Source organism: Thalia democratica, chromosome 5, assembly GCF_965202585.1.
Source record: "Thalia democratica chromosome 5, ktThaDemo2.hap1.1, whole genome shotgun sequence".
In the NCBI taxonomy this organism is placed as follows: Eukaryota; Metazoa; Chordata; class Thaliacea; order Salpida; family Salpidae; genus Thalia; species Thalia democratica.
Window position 1 is genome coordinate 53,675,890 of NC_139169.1, and position 15,674 is coordinate 53,691,563.

A 15,674-nucleotide genomic window follows, 5' to 3' on the forward strand; every position below is an offset into this window, starting at 1 on the left:
AAAAGTTATAATTTAATTGACAATTATTTTTTTACAAGGTTTCACTGTTTTGATTTTCAAATTTCAATCATCAAGCAAAATAACGTAATTTCTAGGGATTTTCAGAACAATGAAAATTTATAGGGAAGTAGGAGCCCTGACTTTAGTTTAACATACAAAATGTTTTAATATTATATTAAATAGCCCAAAGTTTTTGTTGATAAGCAATACCTAAGAACTAGACTAGTTAATAGATATTTAATTAAAACATAAAAAAAAAGTACTTCGATTATTCAAAAAATAAATTACAGATGGTTTTCATGTTATAAAATAGTTATGTTGTTTAAAATAACCACATAAAAAGAATAAATAAACAAAGAAAATAAAAGTAATAGAATTTTTGAAGGCTATTGCTGGAAATATAATTAAAAAAAAATTGTTTTGGTTATTCAATTTAGCTCATTAAGTATTATATAGTCTTTATTTTATTCAATTCTTATTGTCATTAAGTTAGTGGTTTTATTATACCAGTTGTTTTTTTAAATAAAACAGACAAAAAAATAGTATCTAAATAACACTCAACTGTTTTTTATTTAAATACTTTAATATCTGAAGTTACCGCACTACACATTAGTGTGGATCTGTTGCCCCAACGCTTACTTTCTGGATGAAACTTTTTTAGCATAGGGAATAACATAAAAACAATATAAAAATAAACACTTTTTAGCTTTTACCATCATTAGTCTTTTGACATTTGTCTGAAAAAAACCGCTATGTAAACTGTATGGCACCTTAGAAATTTGACCTTCTAGTTTTTAGTTTAAACTTTTTTTACATGTAGCAAAAATCACAAAAACACATTTTACGCGAATTAAGAGGATTTGAAGAAAATTTCATGAAGGTTTTTTTTTTTTTTTCTGTATTTATTTCATTATTGCTTAATTTTAAGATTTTTTGAGGAAAACTAGAAGTGCCTCCATGAAACTTTCTAGACTGAAAATCCTTTATTTTGACTAACATTTTCTCTAAACTATGTTGATCAGTAACAAGTTAGGTTTATAAACAGATGAAAGAATTTGTTCTATTAGATTAGATGTAACTGTTTACCATATTAAAGTTGTAGTTCTTAGTACATTGTTTTTTTGTTTGATTTTTAACTAGTTGATTGATTTGCCTTCCAAAAGAAAAAGTTTTTTAAGCTAAAACTGTTAAGTAGCTGCTACAAACATACTAAAATTTTATTAGTATAGTACTAGCCCACTTAATATTAAACTTTATAAAACAACTATTTATACAGCACACTGATACAACTCACTTTATGATGCTCCCTCTAACTTCTTTACATATCATTATTACTTATTTTGAACTTTATAAATAAAATAATAATCAGATATATCTGTACTATATTGTATCAAAATGTCCAAGTGGTATTACAAAAAACAATAAAAAATAATTAACTACCTGATTTTTATTGGGACACTAACAACTGAAATTAAATAGTAATAATTTTGTTGTATTTTAAATCTCATTACAATTAAGAATAGAAATACTAATTGCTTATTAAGAAAAAATACACAGTTTAACACTATACTCTATATATAAGTTTTGTTAACTTTTTTTAATTTAATTAAATTTGTTGTAGTTCACATTCTTATTAATTTTTTTTTTCCTTTTATCAATTTTTTATCTAGGAAATGGCCAAGGCAAATGATAGTATAATATACATCATTTTGATTTAGGGCCAAATCGTGAAAGACATTAACATTATTTATAAAGTAAACAAAGAGTTTAAAAAACATGCAAAATAAGGGAAAATAAAAAAGAAAATTAAGAAAAAATATTTATTTTTGGTTCTAAAACGATAGTAATGAAAAAAAACATAAAAAAACCTTTATTTTTAGAGGGACCCCATGAAATAATTCCAACCCCAAACCAAATATTTTTTTTTTAATTAAAGACAAAGGTGCGTTCTCTAAAATAAAAATAAAAATTTAGACTGCTTTTAAGATAAGGAAAATAATTGATATTAAAGTTTTATCTTTATTAAAAAAATTAACAAATTTGCCTATAAAATTAACTTTATGTTCGTAAAAGTCTTTACTTAGTGTTTCTAATATGGGAGTTTCCCTTAAACAAATCATCAGGAAAATAATTAACTTAGCTCGATTAGCATTTTTTGCAATTTTTGCAAAAATGTCCAAACTTTAGATCCAATTATTTTCCTTATCTTTAAAGTAAACTAAGATTTTTTTTTCAAAAGAAAGCTCCTTTTTCTTTAATTATAAAAAAAAAACCATTGGGTTGGGGTTTGAATTTTTGAGAGGGGCCCCTTAGAAAATCATGTATTATTTTTGGAATTTTTTCTCTCCCAGATTCTTTGGCCAAAAAATATAATTTTAAAATGTATATTTTTTTAATATTCTTACTTTGCTGTGTTCTCAAGGGTCGTTTCTTTTTTCTCTTTTATAATACTTGAATAATATATACAAATATGAATTTTTTCTTTCAAGAATTTATTCTACAAAATATTATTAATTCAATTGTGTAAATGCTATTTTCCATGACTGTTACATATTTTTTAGATTTATTTAAGCACTGACGAGGTCTTTGACCGAAACTTAGTTTGTAGAATAACAATAAATTCTTAAGAATAAACTCATTATTTTTCCTCCAGTAGTTGAGATCACTTTATTTGTTTTCTTAAAACCAAAGCATATGATACATACAAATATGCCCGATTATAAATTTCGAAAACCTTCAATTTACTAACGGTCACTGAAGCAGATTTTTTTTATTAAACACACTTAATTATGACTATTTCAAATAGTCCACGCTTAAAATAAGTGTAAAAAATATCTGCTACAGTGACCGTAAGAAAATTGAAGGTTTTTGAAATTTACAATCGGGCATATTTGTATATATTATTAAAATATTTTAAATTAGAAAAAAAACAACGACCCTTGAGAACACAGAAAAATGAAAATATTAAAATAAAAATTTAAATTTTTTCACTTAAACATCTGTTTGAGTAAAAGTTAAAAAAAGAAAATTCTAAGGGGCACCACTCCAAAATTCAAACCCCAATTTAATGGATTTCTTTAACTAAAGGCAAAGGAGCACTTTTTATAATAATAATAAAATTAGTTATCTTTAATGATAAAGAAAATAATTGGATCTAAAGTTTGGACATTTTAAAAAAATTGTAAAAAATGCTCATCTAGCTAAGCTAACGCTTGTAAATAATTATAAGTCCATAAAATAAAAAGTTGTGCTACTTATAAGTAGAAATTTTCTTCCCTGAGCAAAGATTTTTCTTATAGTGAATAAAATTTAAATTCACAGTGTTTAAGAATTTTTTACTCTATAATGTTTTATTTTTTTATTTGTTTATAAACAAAGTTAAAGTTGAGTTAATTTTATTACTTAGATTTTATAACTGTATTTTACGGTATATTACCGCCCGATAAATTCCCAAACAAACTAGTTTTCACGCGTTTTATTACTGTCAATAACGAGTAACGACGCTTGGTATTTTGTGAGGTGCAAAAAAGTTACTTATTTAAAATAACCCTTAAGTTATAAATTTGTCTTGAGCTCTTCGTATTGTTAATTTCATTACTCGTTTTTGGTAAGCTGCGCTTTTTTCCACCCTTGTAGCTTTAGTTGCCAGAATTATTCAGCTATCTATTGCCCTCCTACTAGTTTTGAAGAAAACTGACGTATAAAATTTCTAACCGTTGAGTGTCACTCAAGAGCTAAGTTTGACTCTATTTTGACAATAAATAAATGATTTAGCTTACAGTTTAGAAGTTATAGTATAGTGCTTTTCTCAATAACTTTTAATGAAAGTAAACTTATACATTAAAATACAAAAAGACGTTTTTCAACCGAGCAGAGCAAACTCGGGTATTGTTTTTTAGGTGATGAAAAGTTAATTGTAAAAAATATATTTTTATTTATTAAGGTACTTATGATTTTTAAATAGGTCTACCACTGGCTTCGCATTTCTTGAACTAGCACACTCAGTTAATTTTGCAATTTCGAGTTTGCACTGCTGGTTAAGTTTGCGTTTTTAACCAAAAAATGTAACTCGTTTCGATTTAAAAATATTTAAATCAAGCTTAAAAATAGTTTTAAAGCATAATTGTTTTAGACTAAAAGATTAAAAAATTTTTTTTATCTGATTATGTAAAAAAGTAGGAAAGTAATGAAAACACAATGTAAACCTTTTAATTATATTAAACGGTATAATCACAAAAAATCATTCCTTAGATAGTTCACAATTATAATTGTCTTTGTAAAATCAGTTTTAGAATTAAAGTGATAAACAATTTTAATTAAAAAAAAAACTATAAAATTATTTATAATCCTTTATTGAAAACTGACCCGGTTTTAAATATGTAAGTTTATATAATGTTTAGACTTTTACTAGTTTAGAAAAAAGTTTTCATTAACTTTAACATGTTTAACCATTTTGTAGTAAAAGTTTGTTTTAATATTATAATCAATAATCAATAATCAATAAATTTTTTTTTTTTTATTATTATTTATAGATTAACTTGTTTATCAAACATAGTTGTTAAGCATTGAACACTAATATATATATTTTTACAAATTTTTATTGAACAAGAAACGACACTTAGTGTTAAGGTACTTAATAAAAATGTTATTTTACATGCTTAATAACTATGTTTGATAAATAAGTTAATCTAAAAATAATAATAAAGAGTTTTATTTTATTGAATATTGATTATAATATTTAAACAAATTTTTACTACAAAATGGTTAAACATGTTTAAGTTAATGAAAACTGTTTTTTAAACTAGTAAAAGTCTAAACATTATATAAACTTACATATTTTAAACGGGGTCAGTTTTCAATAAAGAATTATAAACAATCGTACAGTTTTATAATACAATTTATAAATTAAAAGCTGGTTATTTAATATTATTAGTATATATTCCTTTAATGAATAATTTTTTGTACATACTTAAAGAAACAAATAGTAATAGTTAAAATAATTTTGAAGTAAACTATTTGGGTACATTTTGGATATAGGGTACAGGTTTTCAAATATATATAAAATCCACTAGTGCTGAGTTTATGTTTTAAAGCAAATTTATGCATTTTTTCATGTAATAGAATTATATTAAGTTACTTATGAAAAAAAGTCTATAAAAATTTAACATAAACTAATAAAAAATAAAACAGTAAACATAAAAAAAAACATAAATAACTAAAACAAATCAAATTCCATACATTTATTGTAAAAATAAGAAGCAGTTCAGTATTTGAAATATAGCAAAACTAAAAAAATGTAAAAACACTCTATTAACAATAAATCTACTTAACAATTTAAAGTACCAAGAAAAATATTCATTTAAATTTTAAGCTGGTCTTATAATAATTTTTTTTCATATTAAGAAAAAATAGAATAAAGTTATTATAATTTAAATACTTCCATTGCTACTATTTAAAACTACTTAATATAAATAAAAACTAATACTGTTTGAGTTATTTGTCTAAGAGTTGTTTTTGTCATTAATTTAGTTTTAAATTTGAGAAATTTTAATTAAAAAGATCAAACAATATCAGTTAATCTACTAAAATTGCTTACAAAGATTTTGTTTCTAAAAAATAAAGATAATAAAATTTTTATTTTTATACCTGTAAATATGTATAAAACACAGAAAACAAATCAATATCTATCTATATAACTATTCAATAATTTAAAATTAAGCGTTTGTTAACAAAAGAATCGAAATAACGTAAGAAAGAAAAAAGAGAACTGAAAAAAAAAATTAAAAAATTATTATAATAAACTTAAGCAGAAGCCCACATAAACCTCATCGAAGTTTTTATGCATATTTTTTTAGCAATAAGCTCACTAGAGTGATTTGTACGCATATCAAAAAAGCTTTCGAATCTGTCTTTTACTTTTACTTCATTAAAACTTTTCGCAATACAAAATTTATAATAGTCTAGTAAATTGGTTCAAAGAATTTCTTCATGATGGAAACCGAAAAGTAGTATTTGGTAATACATTATTAGAATTTTTACCTTTTGTAGTAGAGTGTCTCAAGGAAGAGTTATTGGCCACCCTGATTTATACCTTTTTCAAATGATATTATCATAAATGAAGTTGATGTTGGTAGCCAAACTAATCTCTTTGCAGACAAGAAATTATTTTTAGCCATTGTAATTCAATTTAAAAAGTGTTTATACATAATTTACCATTGGCTAAAAGAAATAAAATTAAATTCAAGTTCTAATAAATGACAGGTTCTAAGTATTTAATGTATACGTCTACCTCTACTTTTGACTTTGCACAAACAATAGATGATTTATACGATGAAACATGAAGAGCGAACTCGGAAAATAGCGAGCTCCAGATGCGGGTGACCCGCCCCCCAAAAATTGAACGTGGAGAGGGAAAGGCTTTTGTTTTAAGATCTTATAATTTTAGTGATGAAAATTTGAAATGAAACAACCATATTAATTATGTTTACCAAATTCAATCAACTATATAATTTAAAAATTCCTATCTACTGATATTATCATTGTTAAGAAATAGTTTTTCGTATACATTCGTCCTAAGTTTTAATACAACAAGTCAATCATGTTTTCCTACTTAGATAATATATATTAACCATCTAGAGAACCTCTTCAAAAAAAATAAACAGAATAGACTTTAACCGCTGCAATATTTTTTGTATTTGTTACATTGAAGTCTAACAAAACGTAAAGTTTATTCTTTAGAATACAAAAGACTTAGATTTTTTTTTTATTGCTATTTAAAACTAACTTTCTAGCATTAATATATTATCAAATTTTGTACCTTATCAAAATGACTAATTACTAGGAAATAAAAACAAAAAATGCATGCAGTTATAAATACAATGATGTTTGGCAAATAATTATTTTTTTATTGTTCAGTTTAAATGTGGAGTTAGCTTCCAAACAAAACTAATCTTTGCTAAAAGGTTGAACAACTTTGATTTAATTAAACTTGCTCAAAATAAAATTTGCATCACTAGAAATTATCAGTAAATTAACCAGTTTTCACTTTTAAACACTTGATTTAATATTTAAGATTTTGTTCATTCTATAGTTAGCAGCACCTTTACTTTTTAAATGATAAACTATTTATAGTGTTTTCGATAGATATTAATTTGACCTGTATTATTAATGTACCTTGGACTTTAAGTTTTAATTTCTGTGGATAGTCAAGGCATTTTAATATTAATTTTTTTTTTTACATTTGTCTGTACTTTAATTCTGATAATGTTCATTTTAATTGTATCAATAAGCTTTGGCAAAACAATAAAAACAAATAAAAAAAAAACAATGAAATACCAAACGGTTGCACAAATGTGCAGAACCTAATTCTAAAACTGAGGGTGTGTTTAACGGGTTGATGTTTGAACAAAAATAAATTCGTTAATGAAATGTTGGTTTTAATTCTGGTATTCTAGTATGTTCTAAATAAATTTTATAGAAGTAACCCAGAACCCTATTTTGATGTAAAAAGGCGTGATTCAGACAATTTTGCTGATTTTTGCTATAAAGTCATTAAAAAAAGTATACTAAATCGTCTCAGTATGTTTAGCTGAATTTTGCAGATAATTTTTTTGTTGGTAAGAAGCTGGAAGTTGTGTACTGAAATCGCTATTTGTCTCTGCGTTGTGATAATAGTGAATAAGTTTACAAATTAAGTAGTAGTAAACACTGAGAAGTTTAAATTTATTAAAGCACAATGACGTTTGCTTAACGACCAATTTTTTATACAAAATGCTATTCTTGTTGTAGCAACGGTCAGTTATTGATGAACTCTGATTGATGACAGCAGTTCCACTTTTGAATTGATTTGAATCTCTGAGTGGAATTCAGTTAAGCGTTTGAACTTTTGTTGCTTTAAAAGAAAGTACCAAATTATAGATTAAACTTTGTTGCTTATTAAAGAAATTACCAAATTATTAAATTCTTTAGCTTTATTAACTTTTTGTATAAATTTACTTGAGTTAATACGTATTTTTTAAATTACATTTGTTATTAAATATTGTATATTAAATTGTGCTGTGTAACTTATAACCAGTTGTTTTTAATTTAAGCTACTATTTAAGTGTTTACTATACTATTAGAAATGATTAAGACTAAGAAGGGTTTAAGATAAAAAAAAGTTAACGGGTCTTGCAGATACTGAGCCATCAGTATCTGCTGACTTCAATGGCGACTCTAACTTGATATCGAACTCACAATCTCCCAGCAACATTCAAGCGACCATAAACAGCGCTCATGACACAGAAGTAAGCGCGCACACTAGGGAAAATAATGAAATTGTATATTTTAATGCTTTAGATGAAGTTGATTTAGATGTTGAGGATTTAGCTTACCTATTAGAGCAAGCTAAGGTTTTAAAGAAAAAAATAAACTAAAAATTGAACTAAAAGCAATTTATAGGAGATTAGATACAAATAAGACCATAAATGACAGCAGCCTCACCCTTAACAATCAGACCTCGCACGCTTTAGGCGAAATGTCAACACAAATAAGTTTCAATAATAAAACTCTTGAAAATTGTAAGCTTTTTCAAAAAATTGATGCCGTACGTGACCCGGCTGTGGAGTTACGTTTTTTTGCAGACCGGTGTACGGCTTATGGTATAACCTCTGAAATAGAGATGTTTGAAATTCTCCAGAGAATTAGGCCCCGTTCTGATATAATAGACTTTGTTGAAACACATGACGAAGACAGAACGTATAACAGTCTTGTTAATTTTTTACAAGGCAAAGGTAGCAAATTGCCTCGTATCTTAGGTGCAAGCCCATCATGGCCAGAGCCAGTTCAATTCCAGGACTTGTTTTTGTCAGCTAAGCAATGGGCAAAGTCTAAAGAGGAAGAGAGAATTAAATACTTTATGCACAAACATGCCCCTAATAATTTAAAAAACAAAATTAAGGAATGTTTTGGGCTCGGATATAACGAGTTTATTAGGCGCACGGAGTTTATATGCGATATTGAACAACAGAGGGTTTTTGAAAATGCTAAAATTTTTTCATACGAACTTCAGCGTTTCAAGCACAATAAGAGATACTCTTGCAAACAAAAATGGCATGAAAACATCCCACAAAAAAGAGAACACAATCGTAGTCAGGGGTATTTCGGGGAAGGGTATAACAAGCGCACGAATTACGAACAGAACGCGCTTTGTCACAAACATGCAAAGTTTGGAGATAGGGCAGACTATTGTGCTGCAGTTGCAACTTGCCCTATGTCCCCGTTACGGCAACAACACGATCAAAAAAACGATTTCCCATCTTCAAAACAATGCGAGGACATAAGGATGGGAACAGAGTTCCTCTTAATAAGCCTGTAGATGCCGTACCAATTCGTCCCTCTGCTAAACCATGGCAGCCTAGTAAGCCGTCACCTGAAACAAACTCTCACTCTCAATTGCGTAATGATATCACGACAAAACAACTGTAAAAACTAATTGGTTGTTTGCTATTTCAAATAAATCGTCTATTAATCCGAAAACTTTGCCTCAAAGTTTATTATTTGCAAAGGACAATGTTACAAACGTTCTTTTCTTAATTGACTCTGGATACGAAGTTTCTATATTGCCTAAGAATCTAACAAATGGCATAAACCACTACTTTAAGCCGTTCAGTAGAACTATAAAGGGTATTGGCGACAATGATATCCACCCCATAGGGAGTGCTTGCGTTGACCTTAAGCTAGGAAGTTTAAAAACCATTAAACATAATTTTTGGGTTACTTAAGAGTATAGGAGTTATGGAATTTTAGGTATGGACATTTTAATGTCAAACAAACTGATAATATGACCTTTCACGCTGAAATTGACGCATCAATTGTCTCACAAAACGACTAAACTTTTTAGGGCCGCTGACTTGTTTGCGTCGGTAGTTGTGTCAATTATTACGGGGGAAGTTAGGGATAGTAAAAACATAACTACGTTAGAGACCAAGTGTGAAACACTACTGTTGAATTACCCTGAGCTTACAAAAACTCCTGATTATACTGCTCCAAGAAAACACAACCACTTTCTAGAAATTATAGTTGACAACTATAAACCGCGAATGATTAAGGCGCGAAGATGTAATTTAACTTGTCAACAAAAGGTAGATAAAATTAGTCAGACCTAATTGCGAGAGGTGCTGTTGTAAAGGGGGAAGTCAACATGTGTGCATCACCAATCACGGTAGTGCCCAAAAAAGATGGTGATTTGCGTATTTGCGTTGACTATATAGTTTTGAATGCCCACACACGCCCATTTTCATACCCGCTACCGCGCATAGATACGCTCTCGGAAAGAATCCGGAAGGTACCCGTTTTTTCAGCACGTTAGATCTTAAAGAAGCTTACCAAACACGCGCAAAGAGTTAAAAAGGGTAATTGGTATGATTAATTACTACCATCGATTCATGCTAAACTTAGCCGAAGTAATGGCACCGCTTAATGAAATTTCGGGGGATCTAAGGCAAGCAATAGGGCAATTAATAAACTTACTGATGATCAAATCAAAGCTTATCATGACACAATAGCTCTGTTAGTTGAAGCAGCAACAATAAACTATGAAGACCACACAAAACCCTTAGTTCTCTTCACGGACGCTTCGGACAGACACGTTGGCGCAGTTCTGGAAGAAGAAGGGAGAAATGGGGGAATGCAACCGCTTGCGTTTTTTTTCAAAGAAGCTCCCTCCATTTAAGCAAGTACGTTCTACTTTTTATAAGGAACTTCGCGGGGTGTATTTGTCTCTTAAGCACTTTCAAAGCAGAATATTGGGGAGATCCTTAATAATACGTACTGATAGTAAATCAATAGAAAGGGCCATTACAAACGAAATGGGTAATCATTCTCCAGCGGAACAACGTTGGATATGCGCAAACAAGGAATTTAATCCAATATTAAGGCATATAGATGGCCATGATAATGTAGTAGCAGATAGTTTAAGCCGACCCCCACAGTCGGCAATGCATGTTCGTGCGTATAACCAGGATTCTGACTTTGTTTATACGTCTGAGTCAGAGGCTGAAGACAGCGAGTCTGATTACGGTGATTTAGACGGTGAAGAGGAAATTTTAGGTAGTACGTTAAATGAAGTGATCGGGGAAAATACGACTAGCTTTAATATGATAAATAGGGAAGTTATTGCGGTCTTGCAACGTAATGAACCGGGGCTAGTAGATACCGCACGTAACATAAATAAAATGGTCGAATATTTACAACCAGAAAATTTAGCGGTAGTGGAAGACGAAAATAATAAGCGGATCATTCTGCCCGAATCTATGCGCCTATAAGCATTTAATGTGGCCCATGATAGGTTGCACCTAGGTATTGATAAAACAATCGAGTATATTGCAAAAGACTATTACTGGCCTACATTAATAAAAGATGTGACTCATTGGGTCAAAAGCTGTGTGGTATGTCAAGCGACCAAAGTAACACGATATAATCGTCCAAAAATTGTTTTTTTTCCAGACAATACGTAACGATTCCAGTTCGTTCACATAGATCTTGTTGGTCCTTTAAATGAGTCATCTTGTAATTTTAAGTATATTTTAACTGCCAAAGACCGAGCCACAGGGTTTCTTGTGACTATGCCGATCACAGATAATAAAGCTTTGACTTTCAGGAATGCTTTTTTTCAATGCTGGGTAGGTCCATTTGGGGTCCCTCAAGTAGTCGTTTCCGATAACGGTCGTGAACTTGTTAACACCGCATTAACCGAAGCATACGAGCAGTTAGGAATAGATCATCGTTTGGTATCCCCATACAGCCCTCAATATAACGGTTTTATTGAGAGGCAACATAAGACTATCAATGTTGCACTTCGCGCGTTATCTGATAAGACAAATTGGGCTTTGCATTTGCCTCTAATAACGACAGCTTTAAACAATACCTTCGTTGAAGGTTCACCTTATACCCCAGCTCAATATGCTCTCGTGACGGCCCAGAATCTCTCGGGGAGAGTAATGTTCGACAAAATTGAGGGTACTGACGTTATCACCACACCCAACACTCTAGAAACTAAAGTATTTTTGAATATGATGGCTAAAATTGGTAGGCAATTTAAGCGCCACAATTATAAATCATACTATGAACCAGGGATTTTCGAATGCGAATAGGTTTGGCTCAGTAGACAAAATAAGCAGAAACTTAGCACACTCTACCATGGTCCATATAAAGTGCTTTCTTGTTCTGAGCAAAATATGATTATTCAAAAGAATTCTGGGTTGGTAAAGGTTTCTATAACGAACGTTAAAGCGTATGCTCCCAGAGTTACGACTTGTGAGGAAACTAGAACGTACAATTTAAGGGAACGAAAAGTCCCCATAAGTTATGCCGAAGCATCTAGCTCGGATGAATTCTAAGCGTTCATTCGGCGTAAGTATCTTTTTTTTCACTGTTTTTAAGCGTTTATGTATATTTAAGGGTAGTGAATGGAAAACAACTGGTTATAATTTTATTTTCTTTCTATTTATTGCTTTGGTAACTAGGTTATTTAATGATTCTATTAGTAGTTGATTTTTTTTTAGTTATTGCAATTAAAATATTATTTTTGGTTAAAATACCTGTACAAATTTAATATAAGTTTTTCTCTTTTTTTTTTTTAATATCTTCAAAAGTGGTTTAATTTTTAATTTGGTACTAAAAAGAAAAACCGACATGTCATGGATTCAAGACATTTGTGAAATCACCAGCAGTGTCTAGAGAAGTGTGACGAGTTGCAGGCGGTCAACCTGTTTCAGCTGCAAGAGAAGAGAAGCAGTTTAATGAGTTACGTTAATAGTTGTTTAGCGAACCAGTATGTGTGATTTTTTTCCTGTCTACCCATGACCTAGAGGCTTCTCATTGGAGCCTGGCCAAGAATGTCAAAAAAGGGTTAAAAGAAAGGAAAATGTACTGAAATCGCTATTTGTCTCTGCGTTGTGATAACAGTGAATAAGTTTACAAATTAAGTAGTTGTAAACACTGAGAAGTTTAAATTTATTAAAGCACTATGACGTTTGCTTAAGGACTAATTTTTTATACAAAATGCTATTCTTGTTGTAGCAACGGTCAGTTATTGATGAACTCTGATTGATAACAGCAGTTCCGTTTTTGAATTGAATTGAATCTCTGAGTGGAATTCAGTTAAGCGTTTGAAATTTTGTAAATTTGTTGCTTTAAAATAGGGGTGGGCAACGTTTTTCAATCAACGGGCCGGATCCGAAAAAGTTTAGTCTTTTGCGGGCCTGAGCATTTCGAATTAGTGATATACCGGATACAGTATCCGGATTAAGCCGAATAATGAATTTTTCGATCCAAATCCGACTGGAAACTAATTTTAAGTCGAGATAAAGATCCGGTCGGATTCTATTGTAAATAAAAGTTTCGGATCCGGCCGGAATATAAGTTTATGGATACAGACGATCACTTTTTTAAATCCTTCAAATTCAAAAAACTTTCTCAAGTTTAACAACTTAAGATGTAGATTGAGACATGTCAGATTTTAAAATAATGTCTATAAATAAAATTGACATTATAATTGACAAAGGTACGTATGTAAAATATCGTACTTAAAAAAAAAACACTTTGCTTGGGGTAATTTTACAATAAGATACTCCAACAAAGTTAGAACAACACAAAATATTAGGACAAAATGGTGTATTTATTAGTAAACAGAAATTTATAAATTAATTTTTAGCATGTTGTTGTCAAATTTTTACAGTTTTGTTTTGTAAATATTTGATACAAAGTTCTGTAAAAATTCCTTTTGCGGGCCTATAAATTTGGTTGCTAAGGTTATAGAACTACGTTGACCTGGTTGACTAATAGTTTTATGATTAAACATTTTTTTTAGTACTGTTGCATACAGGATTACACTCGAAAGCAATGCATTTTACTACACTGCTGCGTTACTATGTAAAAAGGTTCGAGCAGTTTATTAAGAAGTTTCTATTCAGGTTTCCATTCATCAACTGTAAGAAAATTTTCGGGTTTAAATTTGTTGTTAGCCATGTAGTTCTAGACACTTGTTTGTAATTTTACCAGTCTTTTCAACATAAGGTAAGCTAAGTTCCACATTATTTTAAAATCTTGCACAAGTAGCAAGGCTTTTGGCATTGACACTGATGATTCTAAAGTGACCTGGATTTATTTTTGCACGCTTTAGAAGAATGATTAAAGTGGCCAACAGTTTGAAGGCCCTTGGCTGTTAACACACTTATGTTATTTTCTTAAAACAGTGAATTTTTAATTATCAGTTGAAGCGTGTTAATGAAACAGGATGCTGAAGAGGATTTTAACAACAACATACAAGTCTTTAGGTTAAATGCATTGTCGTGCAAATAATTGTTAATGCGATTCATATTAATACCCTAATCTTCCAGAATTTCATTTATGTTTTTACAAATATTAAAGCAAGTGTGAGAACCTTCTATTTCCTTACAGTGCAAAGCTCGGTGTTAGTACTTAATTTTTTTATTTAGCTAATGCGCTGTTAAAGAAAGATATGATGTCTTTGTCTTCGAGTTTGTCCATATGTCACCTGTAAATGACAATAACAAAGCTTCTAATAACTTAGATTGTATTTTATCTTCAAAATTTCATAAATCTTAGAAAGCATTGCATCAGTGAAGTACTTAGTACTCTAAATCAAGTAACTTGACTCTAAAGCAGCAAACAGGTCTATGAAACCTTGATCGCTAGTAATTGAAGTTGTTTATTTTCCATAGCAGTTCACGAGTTTTTACTCTAATTGATGTAAGTACCTGTATGTTTACAAATGGCTGAGTTAACTAAACTTTAGTTAGTCTCTTTCGCTTGTCTAACTTTATAAATACTAAATATGTATTTAAAACATAATAATATAATCTAAGTATATAAAACTGAAGGAAGTAGATCGCCGAAAACAAAGTCCTCCCAAACTAACTGGATCCGGATCTTTTTTTAAGACTAGGATCCAGCCGGATCCAGATCTTCGATCCGGTAGATCACTAATAATTACCAAACCACTCATTTATAAGTTTGTATAAGTAGCATACAATATATTATAATGTTAGTAAAGTATTTACTTATTTATTATTTTGAATTGTAATTTTAAGTTTACTGTAATCTTACTATTTTATTACGTAATAAATCTTTCTTCTAGTTGGTAGTCTTTATTTTTATAGTAGGATATAAACCAGGAGTTGGCAAAGTTAGGCTCACATTCAAAATTTTGTTTCAAGTAATTCAATACATGTTTATTTTCAAAAATAAAATATATATATTGCACTCTTTAAAATATAAGCTTTTGCCCAAATTTTTTATTCAAAAAAGTTATCAAAAGTATGTTTTTAAGCTTATTAAAGTTGTTCCTCTATTGACCTGCTCTATTGTGAACTATATTTTGCGGGTAGCTGTCTGAATTGCACGAGCGGACAAAATTGCGTGAGTGCACAAAATTGCACGATTATACTTTTGAACGAAGATACTTATGCACGAGGGGATAAAATTGCATGAAGGTAAAATTGCACGAAGATATTTTTGCACGAAGGGTCACTTTTACACGAAGACACTTTTGCACGAGCAGACAATTTTACACAGAGACAATTTTGCACGGGTTAAATTTTTCCTCGTGCAAATTTCGATTCGTGCAAACTTGGCTTCGTGCAATTTTGTTCTCGTGCAATTTAGTAACCTCG